At 53.2% G+C, this 18,726-nt stretch overlaps 1 long non-coding RNA gene across 1 annotated transcript; it reads left to right on the top strand.

Moving 5' to 3' along the window:
- Positions 1-6,314: 6,314 nt before the first annotated feature.
- Positions 6,315-10,067, top strand: LOC143674647 (uncharacterized). Its single transcript, XR_013171143.1, has 3 exons — positions 6,315-6,638; positions 8,743-8,831; positions 9,619-10,067. It is a non-coding gene; the product is annotated as an uncharacterized LOC143674647 (long non-coding RNA).
- The last annotated feature ends 8,659 nt before the right edge of the window (positions 10,068-18,726 follow it).

Raw genomic sequence — 18,726 nt, 5'->3', positions numbered from 1 at the left:
TACATGTATTCTCCCATTTATTTTATGTGGTAGGTACCATTATCCCCATCTTACAGAAGAGGGAAATGAGACAATGAAAAGTTCATTGACTTGCCTGAAGTCATAGCAAGTTGGAGGCTGAGCCAGGAGTCACCATAAGTTGCAGAATCAGAATTCAAATCCAGACCCCAAGCTCTGACCATTACACCATTACTGAAGCAGGTTCTACTTGTTCCTTGATGTATCTCTGGCTCCCAGCATGGCATCTGGCATGCAGTAGGCACTCTCTATATGTTGGATGAATGAACATATGAATAGGTGTATGAATACACATATGAGAAGAATAAAGCACCTTCCAGGAGTGGGTTTTGCAAAGTCCATGTCCATGTGTGGAGCTAAGCCTCTGGCGCTGGGAGAGGAGTTAAAGACCAGCATTGTAAAAACCGACTGTTCGGTTTCCTTCTGGAGCACATAGGCCCAAAACCCGGGGCATCATTTTTGCTTCCTCCTTCCATTTCACCTGCCAGAACAAATCAGGTCCCAGATTCTGATCAGTGTCTCCCCAATACACCCCTTCCTCTCCATACCTTGACCCCTATCTTTCTCTTGGAGTTTTTTTTTGGGGGGGGGGGGGGAGCACAGGTTTCTATCTCTAATTTGTTCTCCTTCAAAGTGGGCCTTTGAAAACAGAAAGCTAACTGTCGGTGCTACCTCTCTTCACCCCCACCCCTATCCCCTGCAATGAACCTTTCATGGTTCCCCACTGTTCTATGGATAAAGGTTTATGGATAAATTAGACATTCAGTAACTCCTCATCAACCCCTGCCCTCCCATCCCTGCAGCCTCACCTCCTGGACCTCTTTTCCAGTTGGCCTTTGCCTGAACCACTCTATAGAGTAGAAATTAAGAACTTGGAAGCAGATAGACCTAGGTTCAAATCCTGGCTCTGCCACTTACCAGCTGTGAGGGTTTGAAAGCAAAGCAGTTCCTTTCCTTAAGCCTCAATGTTCACATCTGGGTAATGGGCATAATTATAATGCCTACTTCAGAGAGTCATCATGAGGATTAAATGAATACCTTAAGTGCTAGGCATGGTAACTGACACTCTTAATAATCACTGTTACTCTTATACTTTTCCTCTGTCACAAAGAACATTCCTTACTGTTGATCTTACCTATTCTTTATGGCCCAACTCAAACATCACCTCTTAGAGGAAGTTTTCCTTGATATCCACACTTCCCTTCCCCAAGTGAAATCAGTCTTAATTTCTGTAATCAATTGCACTTTGTCCTGTATGAATCACTTACAACTCTGTTTATGTGCGCGCTCTACTTTCCCTACTATCCCAAGAGTTCCTGAGCAGCAGGGACAACACCCTCTTCAATTCTAGCATAGTGGCATGCAGCAGATGCATAATAAATGCTAGTTGAATCAAATGGACTCACTACTTTCATTGCCCTTTCCTAAGAACGTGGCAGGGAGAGGGCCTGGCTGAGTGAGGAGACTGCTGGAGTCTGCTGGGACCTAGGTCCCACCTAGGTCCCACCAGAGTGCAGGGTATAGTGACATGTGTGTGGGAGGGGTGGAGGAAACTCCTGACCTGTGGCCTCTTTCTTCCCTGCAGGACTCTCGTGCCCCTCCAGGGAAAGTGGAGAGGAAAGAGGAGATGAGGGAGCCCAGGTGCTGTGCAGGGGCGAGGTGAGCTACTGCAGGTGTGGGCGGTTGCTGGCAGATTCCAGGTCCTCTAAGACCAGGGCTGGGCCAGGCAGGACAGGGCCTCACAGCCCGAGTCCCCACCTGCAATGCCCCGCCTCACCCCTGGCACCTGGATTAAGTGACTTTTCAAGTTGTAAAACTATGTCTTGATTTGCAAGGAAGCAGAATCCAAGCCTGGCCTTGTCTTGTTGCTCAGCAGGGAGGAGGAGGTGGGGGTGGGGGGTTCCTTTTATTCTCCTTTCTGTGTAGGCAACATCTTGCAATCCTGGGTACATCAGAGATAACATCGATTTTGCAAACCCCGATTAAGGTCACATTAGCCCCCACCATCACTTCCGTCACTGCTCCTGCCACCCCCCCTACTTAAAACCCTTCTCTGGCAGCCTAATACCGTCAGGATAAAGTCCCAACTCCTAATACAACCCACAAAGCCCTAGATGGTCTGGCCCCACCTACTCGTTGGACTTCTCACTTGGTTCTCCCTCCACCTTGGCTCCCCTTGGCCTCGCCTCAGTTCTAAAACACCTTGCCTCTTCCTCTGTGCCTTCGCGTGTACTTTTTACTTTGTCTTGAATGCTTTTCCCCACCCCTTATTAATTTTGATTTATAGTTAGTGCTTTTTAAGAAATCTTTGCCTATCCCAAGATCATAAAGATATTCCCATCTGTTTTCTTCTAGAAGCTTTATAGTGTGAGCTTTTACATTTAAGTCCTTGATTCATCTTGTGTGTACTGTGAGGTGGGGGTAAGAATCATTCCCACTCTGTTAATTCCTACTCATTCTTTACAGTTCAGCTTAAACCTCACCTCCTTTGAGAAGCCTTCCTTGACTACTCCCGCACTAGCTCAGGTCCTCCCATAGCACCCTCTACTTTATCCTCCCATTTGTCACATTGTAATAAAATAATTGTTTGTTTAATTAGTTGTTTAGGGTCTTGTCTCCCCTACTATCCTATAACTCCATGAGCTCAATGCTTATGATTTTTTAAAAGGCCTTTTTTTTTACTGAAATATATATGCAAAAGCGTGCATATATCAAAATGCAGAACTTGAAGGATTTTCACAAACCAAATCCACCTAAGCAGGACTCAGATCAAGATGCAGAACATTCACTGCACCCAGAATCCCCTTTGTGTCCCTTCCAGCGATGACTGTCTTTTTGTCCCTCATACTCCCAGCATCCAGCACAGAGTTAGGAATTAGGCTCTTAAAAATTAGGCTCTTAAAAAACAAACAAACAAAAAACCCCACAACTTTGTGAATGAATGAACAAGGATGCTTAATCCTTCCCCAAATAACTCAACTTGGAATCCTATCTTGGCTTTAGTCCCATCACTGTGTGACCTTTCTGGGTCTCAGTTTGCCTATCTGTGAAATGGAAATGAATGGAGGGAGGTTGGACTAATAATCTCTTTGTGGCTTTTCCTTTTGGGGCAGAACTAACCCCCAGCATTCTGGCAAGACATTGTCGGGAACTATTTTGGTCTCCTGCCTGAAAACGAGGACCTGGGAGGATTTAGAAACTTGTTCCACATGTAGCATCAGAAGCCTGAGCCAGTCAGAAGGCCTGGGTTTGAGTCCTGGCCTGGCCTCTGGGTGACCTTGGGCAAGTCTCTTCCCATCCCTGAGTCTCCAGGGTTTCTTTAGTTATCAAGTGAGAGGTAGGGTGACCTCCAGAACTTGAAGAAGAGCCATGCTGGCTCCAGGGCTCTGTTCCTGGAGCATGGGCCGCTCTGGCTCTGGGCTCTTCCCTGCCAGGCACTGTGGGGGGAGAGGGAAACGGAGGATGTGATAATCACCCTGGGGAAGGGAATGCGCAGTCTGGCCAGGGGGACCCAATGTTCAGCCAGGAACCAAATGGAAAATGGGCTGATGGTCGAAGTGATTCTCCACGTGTGGGGCTGAAGGGAGGGGGCCAGAGTGGGGGCAGGAGACCCGGGAGTGAGGGTGGGGGGCAAATAGGAATGGCTTCCTGGGGGAGAAGTCTTTGGAAATTGGCAGGGCAGCTGAGGGCGCTTCCCAGAGATGGGAGGAGGCAGGAAGGAGGAAATTGGGTCCAGGTGACCACAGAGCAGCAGCTTGGCTGTGGCGTAGGAGGGGCGGGGCTGGCGGGAGCTGGGGCAGCCGCCCCACAGCTGGGCCTCGGAGGGGAAGGGGGGGTGGGGGTGGTTTGTAGCCCTAGGGAGAAGCCATCTTCTCAGGCCACAGGTTGGGAAGGAGGGCTTTGTTGTAAGCTCAAGCCGCAGAGGCCTCTCTCTGAGTATCTCCCAGGACCCTGCCCAGCTATCTTCGGGCTGCAGGAGGAGCAGAAGGAGGCCCCAGGTCCCTGGCTTCTTCCTCTTGGCACGCCCAGACGCCGCCTTCAGCTTGGATCCCATTTCTGTCTCCTTCTGGCCTTACAATCAGGCTGCACCCACAGCACTTTACTCTGAGGCAGAGAAAGGGGTTAAGGAACTGAATTATAAATATGGTAATGACCACAAGCAGCAGAGCCCAGGGTTAAGAGTTTGACTACCAAGGGTTCATCTCCCAGCTCTGCCACATAGGAGCTGTGTGATGTTATGCAAAGTCCCTTGACTGTTCTGTGCCTCAGTTTTCTTATCTCTAAAGTGGGATAATAATATGATATCCATTGTAGGGTTTTGGTGAGGATCAAATTGGATGACAGATGTTAAGCACCACCACCTCAAGAGGCAGTAAAATGAATAGGCTTTGAAGTCCACGCCTTTCATCTGAGCCTCAGTTTCTTTATCTCTAAAATGGGGCTAATAATTCCTGCCATTCAGGCATTTGTGAAGATGAGTAAGGGTATGCTGGTGCCTAATAAGAGTATCTCAGAAGACCCATCTCTTCCCAGATCCCCTCCGTCCCCCACTGCATGCCTGTTCAAGCTCTGTTCACCCACCCCCAGCAAACAGTTGTCCCTTGGTCACCCTCAGACCTATGAATCTAGTCTGGCAACATGGTTTGGACTAAGCAAGAGGCCCACCCAGGCCCTGGAAGCTGGTCCAGGGAATTCTGGCTAATCAGAGGGAGTCTGGAAGGGGTTGGGGCCAGGCTCCAGGTAGGCATGTCCCGTTGACTCTCCGAGGAGGTACCATGGAGGAGGGCGAGAGTGACCCCTCTGTGTCACGGGGGCCCGCGGGCAGGGTCCTCGTCACAGAGTGGTGCTACGTAAGAATAAATGGCAAAGCCTGGCACAGCACACAGTACACACCTGGGATAATGAATGGCTGCCATCCCCAAAGGGCAGGGACTATTGAAACCATTTTGCAATGAAGAAAGTGAGACAGAACGGGCAAAATCACCTGCTCTGGGTCACTCAGCCAGACCGAAGGGCAGAGTTGAGATTCAAAGTTGCATCTGACCGATTCTGAAGGGGTGGTTCTTGCCAAGGGGAGGGAATTCCAAGGACACCAGCAGATCCTGGTGGGGGTTGGGCTGGGAGCCAGGTGCTGGACTGGGCTCGGTGTCCATCCCAGGATGGTGACCAGACCCACCCGCATAGGAAGGTTTAATTCACTCTCAGAAACCTGTCTGCATGTCCATCTCTCAACCCTGCAGCAGCATTCTAGCTAAATTTATTTGTTCATCCCATACACATCTGCACACCTCTCCTGCGTGTCAAGTCATGTGCTGTGCCCTGGGGACACTGGGTAAATTGAACTTGGATCCTGCCCTCCAAGTATTGCTAGCCTGCTGGGGGAGGCAGATACACAGCTGGGAAATCTTACTAGGGGGCAGTGCAGAGCAGGGATGACACATGAGCTATGACAATGGACTGTGTGGGTTCAAATCCCAGCTCTATCATTTATTTCTTTTGGGACCTGGGCCAGTCACTTAATCTTCCTTGGGCCTCAGTTTCACATGATAAAATGGGGACGATGATAAGATATTTTCTTACATGATAGTCAGGAGGATTAAATAAGATCATGAATATGAAATGCTTCTATAAAATCCTATACGGAGAAAGAAGCATTAGTTAGATAAGCCTCAGCTTATCTGTGCTTTAAGTGAAATGGGTGCAGAGAAGAAACTCATTTTTTGCTGGGGAGCAGGGGTCAGGAAAGGCTTCTTGGAAGAGGGGACATCTGTGTTGAGGCCTGAAGGATGAAGACTCACCTGGAGAGCGGGGGGAGGGCATTCCAGGAGGAATGCACAATGTGGGCAACGGTCCAGAGACTGGAAGGATGCAATCTGTCTGGGTGCAGCTGAATACAGGGTCGGCTGGGAGGACTGCTAGGAAATGAGGCTGGAAAGGCTGTTTTAAGGGCCTTGAGTGCCTTGCTATCGAGTTTGGATTTTAAATGCCTGGGGAGACAGAGCAGGATTTTAAGAGCTGGGAGGGGACATAATTATGCCTATTTTAGAAAGACGGTTCTAGCTGGACTGAACAGGAAGGGGAGAGACCGGATGTCAAGTTACAGATTGATCGTGCTCCCCAGTGGGTTAACAGACCCTAGTGGCCTCTCCTGGCCTCTGGATTAGGCTGTGACCTCTCTTACCTCCAGCTCTCCCACGTGCTCTTTCCTCTGCTTGGAATACCTTCCCCCTCCGTTGGCCTGGCCAACTTCTTGTCCTCCTTCAGGTCTCTGTTTAGCTAGCACTTCCTCCTGGAAGCCCTCCTAAACCCTCCAGGTCAGATGAGGTTCCCTTGTCCTCCTCTGTCCCGGTCTGTCTTCCCAACTCGACTCTGGGCAGGGACTGCGTGATCCTGCTCACCGCTGTCTCGACAAGGCCGTGCATAGCGCCTGGCACGTCGGGGAAGCTCAACCCAGGATCAAGTGACTGAATGCACTAGTGAACGAATGGATAGGTCAGTTCAGGGGCTGGTGCCAGAACCTGAGTGAAAAAGAGGGTCTGAGGTGGCAGTGAGGACAGAGATAGTGGTACAACTGAAGGGACTCAGGATCGAAGAGAGCTGAGCATAAAGGGAACAGAGAGGTCAGTGACTCAGAGGTTTCTCACTTGCATAAGCCCTGGTGCTTTTAACCAAAAGGAAATCCAGGGGTGGGCATCGGGGGAAAGGGGATGGAGGGGCTGGGTAGTGAGAAGGCAGAGCCTCTCCATGGCGTGAGATTGGGGCCCTGGCACCGGCTGTCCCCACATCTGAAATGCTCTACTCTTCCTCTGACAACCCACAGAATTGCACCCCCCAACCCACAGAATTATTCTCTACCAGTCTACCCTCTTCATTCCTTCCCCGCCCTCCTCATGATTGTAATCACGTACCTGTTGACCCTATATTTATTTCCAGCGCATATTTCTCACTAGATTGGAAGTTCCATGAAGGCAGGGATCTTACTTGCTTTATTGACCACGTAGCCCTGGTAGGCTCCCTGGCACATAGTAGGTGCTCAAAGAGATTTGTTGTACGAATGAGTGAATGAATGAATGAATGAAGGCCTTGAATGTCTTGCCAAGGAATCCCGACACTTAGTCTTGTGGGGTTAGGGAGCCATGGAAAGTTATTAAGGGAGGCAGTGTTGGGATTCAGCTTGTGCTTTAGAAATCTCACCCTGGTGGCCACATGGAAGATGGATTGGGGAGGGAAGGCAGGATCTAGGGGAGTGGGGGTGACTAGAGGAGTGGGGATTGAAGAGTCACTGGGGAAGATAAAGACCCTGTCACCCGGGTCTGGGCCTGGGTGTCCGCGCTGCCCCCTCCCCAGTCCATGCTTCCCCCACCAGGCCTGCTGTCTCCGAGCCCAGCGGCGGGCGGGCGGTGGGAAGAGCAGGGCTGGCAAAGCTGACACTCACTAATCACGGCCCTCACCCCGGAGCCGCACTGACTGTCTGGTCTCCATGGAGACACGGCAACCTCCGGCCACTTGTTAATGGCAGCTCAACAAGGCTGCGGCAAGGGGGACGGGCCTGACCAGCGTGCCCCAGCCCCACACCACCCCGTGCCAGCCTGGGCCTCTGCAGCAAACCCCAGGGGCACCCAAGTTGGGGGACAGGAGGGAGGCCTGGAGACTGGGAGGTTCCCCCACCCCTCCGGGGCCCCGCCTCCCTTGGCACTGCCAAGCGGTGAGAGGGCAGAGGCAGCCTCTGCCTGGGCTCACTCCTCCGCAGGACTGCTGGGAAGCTGAGCTCATGCAGGTCGCTCAGGCAGGGCCAAAGGGCTGGAGGGGGAGGGGGAGAGGAGTTGAGGAGGGGACCAGCCTGCCTCCCGCACAGAATGTGTGGGCAGAATGGGGGTGGGGGGGGGGGCGCTTCGCCTGTCCTGACACCCTCTGCTCTGCTAGCCCAAGGCTGGGGCCCGATTGGGAACCATCTGTCCAGAACCTCGTCTCCAGTTCACCGTCACTACATCTGAAATGCCACCATTAGCAATTCACTCCTCTGGGAGGCAGCGTGGCTTAGCACAAAAAGCACTGGCTTTGAAGTTAGGCAGCCCTGGGTGCAAGGCCTGGCTCTGTCTCTCTGCCTCTGAGTATTGATTTCCTCATCTGTAAAATGGGGTTAATAATTGCACACAAACGCACACATGGGCATACACATATCACCAAGATAACTCTGATTCCTTCTAGAAGATGGAACTCAATGCCTGTGGCACCTCCTCCAAGAAGCCTTCCTTCACCCCCACAGACCAGCTGAGCGTCTTTTCCACAGTCCCCCAGGACTGACCCCATGGCATTTATTGTCTCCTGAACTGTCAGTCCCACATTTGTCCTCCCTACAGACTACAGGGCAGGGGTGGATTCCTTGTGCACAGCTCAGGACTGGGCAGAGTCAGGAATTGTCAAATAAACAAAGGTTTGTCAGGGATCTCTCTGCCTTTTGTCCTCTTGTCCTCTTGACTCCTCTGGGGGTGCTAAGCCCCTTCATACCTTTGTCCATGTGTCTGTCCATTCATCCATTCTGCTGACACTCCTCAAGCCCCTCTCCCATGCAGAGCCCCAGAGGGGACCCGAATGTGACTCCAGCTTACAGGTGAGGGAGAGGTCAGATTCCCTGGTCCCAGCCACCCGAGACACACCCATGGCTGGCTGGGGACCTCGGTTCAGCTGTCTCTCCCCACAGTGTTTTTCTTTGTCATTCTCCAGGCAACAGTCCAAGCTGCAAGGGCCCTTGGAATTCATCTGGTCCAATCCAGTGATTCTACAGCCAGATGAAGAAACTGAGGCCCAGAGAGGTCTGCGGCTTGCCTAGGATCCCACAGCAGCTCCGTTTTTGAGCTGACAATGTACCAATTATGTGGGCCTGCTTGGAAGTTGGCTTTTGGCTCTGCCTGCCCTGCTGACAGCTGTGTTCCCAGTGGCAGCTGGAATGCTGGTGGGAGGCCTGTCTGGCCTTTGCACCCTGACTCCCCAGGGCGGAACCAGGTGGCTCTAGTGGGGCCCTGGGCCGGGGGTGGGGCAGTGTGTCTCTGAGGGGCAGTGTGTGCACCAGTGGGAACTTGGGATGACTAGAAGAAGAGGGAGGCAGCACTGGTTTTAGAGACTAAATCAGAAGCACTGAGCTCCTATCCTAGTTCTACCACTCAAGGCAGGGTAAGCTTGAGTGCATCATTCGACCTCTCTAAACCTTGCTTTCTTAGTTGTAAAATGGCGCTACCCTTGTACAGTGAAAGCGTTTTGTCAATGGTAGCAGCTGTACAGATGTGAGGAATTTTTATTGCTGGGCTGAAAGATTGAGACTCTGAGAGGGACTAGCCCAAGGCCACAGCGTGAACCCAGCTCTCCTTCCTATTAGTTCCCTGCACTGACTTGGATATAAGGTTTGGGGGCTGGAAGAAGCGACTAGTCTAGACTGCTCATTTGCTGAAGGAGAAAAAAGGACCAGAGAAGGGGAGCAAGTTGCCCAAAATCACCCAGCGAGCCTGCGGCCAAGATGGGCCCAGAGCCCAGGCTGGGCATGAGGTCCCCATGCCCAGCTGCCTCTCTTGCTCATCCAGCCCCCCTTGGTTTTGTCTCCCCCAGTGAGTGGGCGCAGAATGGGCCCAGCTTCCTTCCTGCCGCCCTGCCCGCCGTCTGCCACGTTGGCAGCCGCCTGCAGCCTTCTCGCCCCTGCTGCTGTTGCTGCTGCTGCTGCTGCTGCGGCATCAGCTGAGACCAACCCGCCGAGAGTTTGCCCAGAGCAGCCAGGGCTGCCGGAGCCGGGACTGGGTTGGCTGACTCTGCCAGACAGGAGGGAGAGAGCCAGCCGGTGGAGGGAGGGAACAAGGGCTGAGCCAGCCCCCAGCCTCTCAGTCCTTCCTCACACCCTCACCTGCCAGGGGAGGGAGGCTGGAGGCTGGGGCTGGGGGTCAGGAGATCGGCTGTCCTTATGTGTTGTTCGGATAGCTGGGTCTGTCTGTGGGAGCGTGCACACACGAGGGTGTGCATGGGGGAGCATGCTGCGAGTGACTTGTGAGTGTGAATTTGCTTCAGTGTGCACAGGTGATGCTGTGTGTGTGTGAGTTTGTGCAGGCTCGTGGATAGACAGGGGCACTGTGTGTTTGTGTAAGCACAAGGGAAAGCTGTGTGTGACCTGTGTTTGAACATGTGCCTTTGTACAGAGTGGCACTGTGTTTAGCAGTGTGTGCACATGGACACAGACTGGCAGTGATGTGGAACCCGTGTGTGCACAAAAGAGGCAGCGTGTGGACGTCTGTGTGTGTCAGGGGCCCCTGTGAATTTGTTATTGTGTACCGGAGGACACTGATCTAACTGTGAGCTTGAGCTGTCTGTACACACAAGGGACAATGATGGCATGGGCATGAGGGAGTGCTGCGTGTGGCTGAGAAGACATTGTGTAACCATGAAAGCTAGTCCAAATGTCTAGAGGGTAGCGCACTGTGTGGCTGTGCCCAGGGACTTTGTGAGTGTGGTTAGCTGTGGTAATGCAGGGAAACACTGGGTGTGACTGCATATGCTTGAGTGTGCGTGCTAGGGGACAGGTGGGACACTGTGTTCCCATGTTGCATTTCTATGGGGTGGGGTGTGTGCGTATTGGTCACAATGCTGATGGTGGTGGTGGTTGTGCTGTGCAAGGAGAAACTATGCAACGGGTTTGCACTTGCTTCTCTGTACGGCAAGGCCCCGCGTGTGACTATGTTTGTGTGTGTCTGTGAACACTGCATGCTGGAGACTGTGCCTGCTTCTAGGGCTGTGGTAAGCTGAGTGTGGGAGGGGGGAGGGTACACACGGCTGTGTTTGTACTTGTCTGTGAGCCAGGGGTCAGATGCGCTCCATGTGCTACCTCCTGTGTGCACAGGTGGCCGCTATGTCCAACTGCGTCTTTGTGCGTTCGGGTCGTCTGCTTGTGCATAGGAGGAGGACGTGGAGGGGGATTTGAGTGCGTGCCTGTGCAGGCCCCTTTAACGTGGCAAGTCTAAGAAATGTCGGCCTTCTTGGCAGCAGATCTGGGCTTGGTTCCACTGGGGGTGTCTGTGGAGAGGGGCTCTTAGAAGGGACGTGCTTGAGCGAGAGAGACAGGAAGGGAAGGGGGGAGCAGCCCCAGCTCGGGGTTTCCAGGAGGGAAAGCCAGACATTGGAACTTGTCAACGCTGCCTTCTTCCCTGCCCCCACCTCCCCCACTGCTGCCTCCCCTCCTGGCGCCTGGAAGCTGCTGGCAGACAGAGACAGACAGACAGACAGTGCACACGTAGACTGGCTCATCGGCACAGAGCCTGAAAGTGAGCTCCTAAATGCACAAGCAGGAAAGCCGAGGTCCTGAGGCTGGGGGTACACATCCGTTTATTTGTGTTGGGGGACAAGGGGTGCTGTTGGCCTCTGGTGCTTCAACCTAGACTAGAGCCTGGGCTTGGGAAGTGGGGGGAGGCTCAGGGAGGGGAAAGCTATCTGGGAGGGGGCCTCGATTGCTCTAACCATGCTCCCAAAGCTCTCAGCAACTCTCCCTGTTGGTACAACTGCCGCAGTGTCGCTGAGAATCCCTTTGCTTAGAAATCACCCGCAGCAACTCCCTCGTTGTACAGAGGCAGAAGAGGCCCAGAGAGGGGCAGCAGCTGACTCAATGTCACCCAGCAGAGCCAAGGGTCCTTCTCCCAGCTCTGTTCGTTGTACACAGGGGGTCCGTGGGTCGGTCAGTTCTATCCTTCCCTTGACCGATTAAGCTCTTTCTCTCTCCCAGGTCTTCAGGATATGAAAATAACTTCTTGACTTTTTTTTTTTTTTTTTAACTTGGTCTCAAGTAGTTGCCTGTTGGTCTGTCTGTCACAGGGCTCCAATATTCTCTGGGGCAGCAGAACCCAGAAGAGAAGAGAAGGGCTTTGTTTTGGGCCAAGGGATGCTAGGGAGGTGGGAGTGGGGGGTGGAATGGGGAGATGGAGATATCGAGGAAAAGGACCCAAAAGGAGAGGAAGGAGGGGAGGAGAGGAAAGGGAGGGAGCAGGTGCAGAGTTAACAAGCAAGGGCCCTCCTTCACCTCTAACTCTGAGCTCAGAAGTGGCCTTACCCCTTGGGGTGCCCCAAGACTTTTCTAGGGCCTGGGCCTAGCCACCAAACCCAGGGGCAGGGTTGGAATCTTGGGGCAGGATTCTGGGTGCACGTGTGGGGTGAAGTGAACACACTGACCCCAGGTGAGGAGGAGGGAGGGGCCTGTGGGCTGGGGAGGTGCGTGTGAACCTGGATATGTGCTGACTTAGGGTGTGTGGCCTCTTTGGGGCATGGAATTTGGGTGTGTACGAGAACTTGTAAGGTGCTAGGGTTGTGTGTGTACACCTATGAACATGTGGCAAACAGGCTGGGGGATGTGTGTGACACTGCACCAAGGGAGGCTGTGGGAATGTGTGTATGTGTCTGTGATAGGTGGAGAGAAACTTCACCCTGAGGGGATGATTGTGTGTGTCCGTGTAGGGTGGGGTTGTGTAAACCTGTACTTACATACTCTTGGGGAGGCTGAGTTCTCTCGAAGCAGAAAGGTAAATTGCAGAGGTGTACTAAGGTGGAGGGGAGCTGGATTCATGTGTACATGCGTCATCACGTGTTTGAATTACATGCGTATCTTTATGTGAAATGTGTAATTGCTCATGTGTGTGCAGCTGTGTGCACTTATGTCTGTGATTGTTTTGAGGTACATGTGCGGAGTTGCCTGAGACTTGACTGAGTTGTGTGTGCAGCTGTGTGTATCTGTGGGCCAGTGAATGTTAGAGAGAGTTCACTCATGTGACTATGTTGTATTTGATTCTTGAAACTTTCTTTATTTTGTGCTTATTGTCTAACTCCCCCTACTTGAATGGAAGTTCCTTGAGGGCTGGGATTTTTGTCTATTTTGCTCTCAGTCTCCCTAGTAACCAGAACAGTGCCCAACACATAGTAGGGGCTGAATATATATTTCTTGAATGATGATGAATGAATGTGTGCACGCTTGCCTGGTAGTGTGGAGTGTGGTATATGTTTGAATTGTGAATGCTGGTGAGTGGGTGAGAATAGATGAATATTTTACTTGTCCAGGTGTGTGAGGTTTCAGGCATAACTGGTATGTACAGCAAGTGTGTGCACAGGTGCCTGTGTCTAGGTGTGCGACTGTGTACCTGAGATTGTGCCACTCATGTGTTAGGGGATGTGGCTGTGTGCGTGCACAGTTATATGTGCATGTGCATGGGGGCAGGAAGGCGCTGTCGGCTTCTCCCAGCCTTCAGCACTCACTCAGCTTCACCCCAGGTCGCCTGCTGCGAAATGTCAGTGGCAGAGAAGCTAAAAATATCCGCTCTCCTCCTTCTGCTCACTGCTTGGGCTGATGGGACTGTGGGGCCCCAGCCGGCCCCTTGGGCCCTGGCGGAGGAGGAACTGCTGGGTGAGGGGGCGGGGTATGGGGGAAGAAAAGGAGGCCCTCCTTAGGGCACACTCCTCTTTTCTTGGGCTCTAAAGGGAGGCGCCCTGCTCACCTCTTTCAGGAACCCTCAGGAACACACCAGGAGCTGCCCCATGCTAGTGTGTGGACATGTGTCTGTGCACCTGTGGTGTCCAGAGCTACCTAAGAGGAGACATGGCTTCATCAGACTGAGGCTCACCTGGGCAGGACTGTGCCTCCTCTGTCAGTCCAGGGACTCCAGAGGACAGAGCCATTCTCTCCTTCTTTAGAAAGGGGGCTCCTAAGGGTGGGTTATGTCTTGGGCTGTATTTTCCCCTTTAGTCTGGGGGCTCCCAGGGACAGAGCTGGCGCTGTCTCCTCCCTAGTGCTGTGGGTTAGCGGTGCAGCCCAGGCCATAGGGTTCGTCTGGCCCTGGTCCTGGGACCACTAGGGCCCTTTGATCCCAAGGCAGGGAGGAATCTTGGCTCTGTCCGCACCCTGGGCCAGCATGGCCAGCACGTGTTTGCACTAGGGCACTTCTGTGGGTGCGGGTGGGATATGTTAGGGTCTCGGTCCATTAGGGAGCTGTGCCTCTTCAGACAGTGGGCTCTAGGGTATGTCTCTGTCTGTGTCAGCAACAGCTGGCCTGCCTTGTGCATTGCAGGCAATCAAATAAAATTTGGTGCATTGGCATTGTGTATTTCTCTGTGTTCATGTGTGTCCAAATGGGTGACTCTGGATGTGGGTTTGAGTCACTGCCTCTCACAACACAGGCCCACAAACACTAGCTATGTTTATACCAGGTTTACCAGTTGCTGGTATTAATGTGTGGGGCTTTCCTTTTGTGTGTCCATGTGCTGTGTGTGTGTTTACCTGACAGGTAGTCATGGCTTATGTGTCCTCTATATCGAGATATCTGTGTGTCAGTGTTTCAGTCACTGGGTTACTGTGTGTATGTCTGTCTGTCTAGATGTCATTATGTCTGTGGACATCTCTGTGCCGCGTGTGTGCCTGACAGTTTGATTTTGTGACTCTGTGTGTGTCCATTTGTCCCTGTATATGCTGGAAGTTTGAGTGTGGGTTGGAATCTGTGTGCAGACTGGACACTCCCCTCCCTGTCCTTACCCCCACCTCTCTTACCCCTCTGGCACCTTTTCTTAGCCTCCCACATTACTGTGTTGAAAGCCTCAGACTGTGTGTGTGTGTGTGTGTGTGTGTGTGTCCACTTCCCGCAGTCCCAACGCCTCCAGCCCTAAGATCTGCCCTCCCACTCTCTCTCTTTTGGACTTGAGGTGGGAGCTGAAGCAAAGAGGGCAGGCAGGCACGAAGCCCACGACAGCGGAGGCCCGGACCAGGCTGCCACCAGGGCCTTGCCTCAGCCTTCCTCCAAGCAAGCGCTAAGCCAGAGCCTCGGTTACATGTAAACACCAGCTGTGTCAAGACGGCGCAGCTTCTTCTAGGTCAACAGACAGCTGTGGGGTTGCTAGGCAACCGCCTGGCACCCCCCCCCCCATTAGGCCCCCCTCCCACATCCTCTACCTGCAAATCCTCTAATGGCTTCCTCCACCCCAGGGTACTGCCACACCCCTCCATGCCAATTAACGCAGCAGGTTGAGAGGGTGTGCGGGTCAGGGCACCCTGAAAGGGGGGGTCTCTGGGACTGGGCTCAAGGTGTGGAGAGGTGTTAACTCTTCAGGTGCCACTCCCCCTTCCCCCAGTGCTCAGTACACTTCTCTACCCCTCCCACCTCACTAGTCAGACTAGGGCAGGACTGGAGTGAGGAGGCTGAGGTCCTGAGGGAGAGGGGAGCCGGCTGCGATGATGGTAACTGTACCCCCTCCTCCAGCTAGGTCAAGCCGGAACTGGAGGGGGGCAGATGATATTGGCAATTTATCAAGTCCGCCCCCCCCCCCCCGCAAAGAAAAAGAGCCTGAAGGGCCCTCTGGTAATCAAAGGGTTAAGTTCCCCTTTTCTTTCTCCCCTCCCGCGCCCTCACAGGATAGCCACCCCCATTTCCAAGGCAGCACCTGCGCTCCCAGCTGCCGTACCCGCTGGGTGCCCGCGCCCAGGCCAGGCAGCCCCCGCCGCGCCCCGGGCGGTCCTCTCCGCCCCGGACCCAGAGCCGCCTTCTTCCCGGCTTGGGCCTCCTCTGGGGCGAGGGGGGAGGCGAGGGTCCTGCAACCCCGCCCCGCCTCCCGGGCCGCTCCCCAGGCCCCACGAAAGAGGCTCTGAGGGGGGCGCGCGGAGCGAGACCGCGGGCCGGACTGACTTCAGAGGAGCTGGAGGGAGGAATGGGAGCAGGGTGCCCGGCTAGCAGGGGGGCAGCGGTGGGGGGCAGCGCCCGTGGCCGCGCCATTAGTATGCGGCCGCGCTCCGCGCGCCATGGCAACCGCTCCCCCCGCGCCGCGCCAGCCGGGCAGCCCCGGGCGCAGTGCGCACCTCTCCTCCCACAGGTGGCGGCGCGCGCGGGCGGGCACGCACGCTCACTCGGGCCGCGGGGGCGCCCAGGGGCGCGCCGTGGGCGCCAGGTGCCCTGGGGCCATCCTGCCCCTGCCTCTCCTCCCCGGCCGCCTGTAGGCGTGTCCCCAGGTGTTCCCGAGAGGAGTGTGTGTACTTGAGGATGTTCTCCCTGTGTCAGGGCGTGTCCCTCAGTGTGCCTGTTGTGCGTCTTTCTGTCTGGCTCTGATTGTCCTTGAGGGTATGTGCCAGTCTGGGCTCATTTGCCTTGGTATCCCTGAACGTGGGTGCCTCTGAGTGTGATTGCCTCGGTGTAACTGAGTGCCTTGGGATATCTGTGTTCGAGTGTGTACTGGAGTCTGCTTTCTTTGTGCGTGCGCACCTAAAGGTGCGTGTCTGTCTGTGTTCCCTAGCGTGTGTGCCCTCAGCCCTGGTTTTTGCTCTGGATGAGTGCCTTGAATGTGTCTGTGCCCAGATCAGGATGGGTACTTGTGCATGTGCCTTTGTAGCTGAGCATATGTCTGTGTGTGTATGTGATTCCTTGGTGTTGGTATTTGCACATGACCCTGTGTGTCTTACAGGCCATCGCCATCTTTGTGCATTTCTGGGTGTGGTTCTGTGTTGAATTGTGTACCTCCGTGTATGTCTCTGTGAATGTCCTCAGAAGCCCGCCTCTCCACGGATGGCACTGTGTGTTCCTGTGAGTGCCCTGAGTATGTGTCCTGGAGTGTGGCTGTGTGTCCAGGGACTGCTGGCTCGATGCCCTCCTCGGCTTCACTCCCTGCTGCCTGAGTGAGCGGACACCTGCTCCCTGAGCACTGAGTCCCTTCCCCCAACCTGCAAGGACAGGGAAGGACATAGAGACAGACGCCGACATGGAGGCAGAGACAGGGAGACATGGAAGGAGACAGAGAGAGAGCCAAGGAGGCTGGAGGGGCGGTGACCCAGAGTCATGTGATCAGCCTCAGTGCCCCAGAGGTGAAAAACATAGATGCCAAGATCTGTACATCAGAGACAGGGAGACCTGGAGAAGCAGGGACCTGGAGACTCAGACACACGAGGACACCCCGAGCACCCAGTTGGAAACTGCTGAGGTAGACTGGAGATCAAGGATGTGGTCCCCTTCCTACCTCCCTGTCTCCCTCCTTCCCACTCTTGAGTTTCTAGCCCCAGCTGTACCTCCCCCACATACCCAAAGCAGAGTTTGCCTGGCCCTGGAACCAGGGCCTTGGGCTGAAACCCAGCTTCCTCCCCACAATTGGTTGTGTGTGTGTGTGTGTGTGTGTGTGTGTGTGTTCTAGACTACTATCTACCTTGCCCATAGCCCTCCCCCATCACCTCCACACACACACTGTTGCCCACATTTTCACAGGCTCAGATCATGCACAACTTTACACACATACCACACAATCGGCCACACTTGTTCAATCCCAGAAACACATCCTGTCTACGTTTCTCAAATGTATCTGCACAGTTACACAGCAAGTCTCTCACCTTGCTAAAAACTCTCCCAACCAGCCATTTTCTCCTTTGCCAACAGTCTCCAAACCCCTGCCATTCAGAGGAAGTCACTCAAATTGGTCACCTTTATCACACTACACACTCGAAGGCAGGAACCCCGCCTGTCTTGTTCACTATTGTATCCCCAAGTGCTTGAGTCAGTGCCCGGAGCCTGGTGGTCCCTGGGAGAACCCAGTCACATCCCAAACACCCATCATAATTCACAACCATTCAGAGTGAAAAACACTAATGGAAAAACACCATGGTGTACACACAAGCAGTTTCATACACTCAGGGACACTCAAGTGTCCCCACACTCAGGACAACACTTAACAGGTAAGTGTGCACATGTGGCTGCTTGGGTGCAAACACACAGCACCCCAGCTACATTAGAGGTATTCAACTTTGGCTGCACAATATAACCACCTGGGGAGCTTTGAAAAATCCCAATTGCCCAGGTCCCATGACCAATAAAATCAGTCTTTAGGTATAGACTTGAGCATCAGCATTTTTTGAAGCTCTCCAGGTGATTCTTATCTTCAACCAGGTTGGGGACCACTGATTTGTTGACACGTGGGTTTAACCAAGGATGTGGATGGGCTTTCACTTTTTTTTTTAATTGGTGCATGGGCCAGGAATTGAACCTGGGCCACACGACAGGTAAGCATTCTACCAATCAATCACCAGTGCACCCAGCTTTCACTTTTACCTACAGTGAATAGCAGCCTGGAGAACCAGCTTGGTTTGAATTTCAGTGCCACTATTTGCTGAATGGTCTTTGCAAATGACCTGTCTGCATTTCAATTTCTGTAAAATGGGATAATAATAATAGTTATAATAAAATCTCATAAGGATCATTGTGGAGATCAAATGAGCTAAAGCACGTAGTGTTTAGAGCAGTGCCTGGTACATAGTAAGTGCCATATAATTATTTGGTATTATTTCTGTCATTTAAAAATGTTGTTATAGAGTGGATTGATTTTTGGATGACTTTTACAAGCAGACTATTTTCCCTTTAAATTGTTATGAAAGAGCAAGGGTTTAGAGTCAGACCCTGGGCCAGCTCTCTTCTGCTGCTTCTCATGTGATCTTGGACAAGTTACTTACTCCATGTCTCTGAACCCGGCTTCTCATCCGCAGTGAGGTCAATATCTTTCTCTACCTCAAGGACTGTTTTGAGAAATAACACAAATATCCCGGAATCACGTTGCATTGATGGATTCTGGGATAGGGTGAGGGACTGTCGATTGGCAGGACCCCAAACTGTGAAAAGAACCGACCAGGACAGGGGACGCCCAGCCCTGCCCCACTCACCTGGGCAGGGTCTCTGTTGACCT

Source organism: Tamandua tetradactyla, chromosome 2, assembly GCF_023851605.1.
Source record: "Tamandua tetradactyla isolate mTamTet1 chromosome 2, mTamTet1.pri, whole genome shotgun sequence".
Lineage (NCBI taxonomy): Eukaryota > Metazoa > Chordata > Mammalia > Pilosa > Myrmecophagidae > Tamandua > Tamandua tetradactyla.
This window is presented reverse-complemented; position numbering and strand designations above follow the sequence as displayed.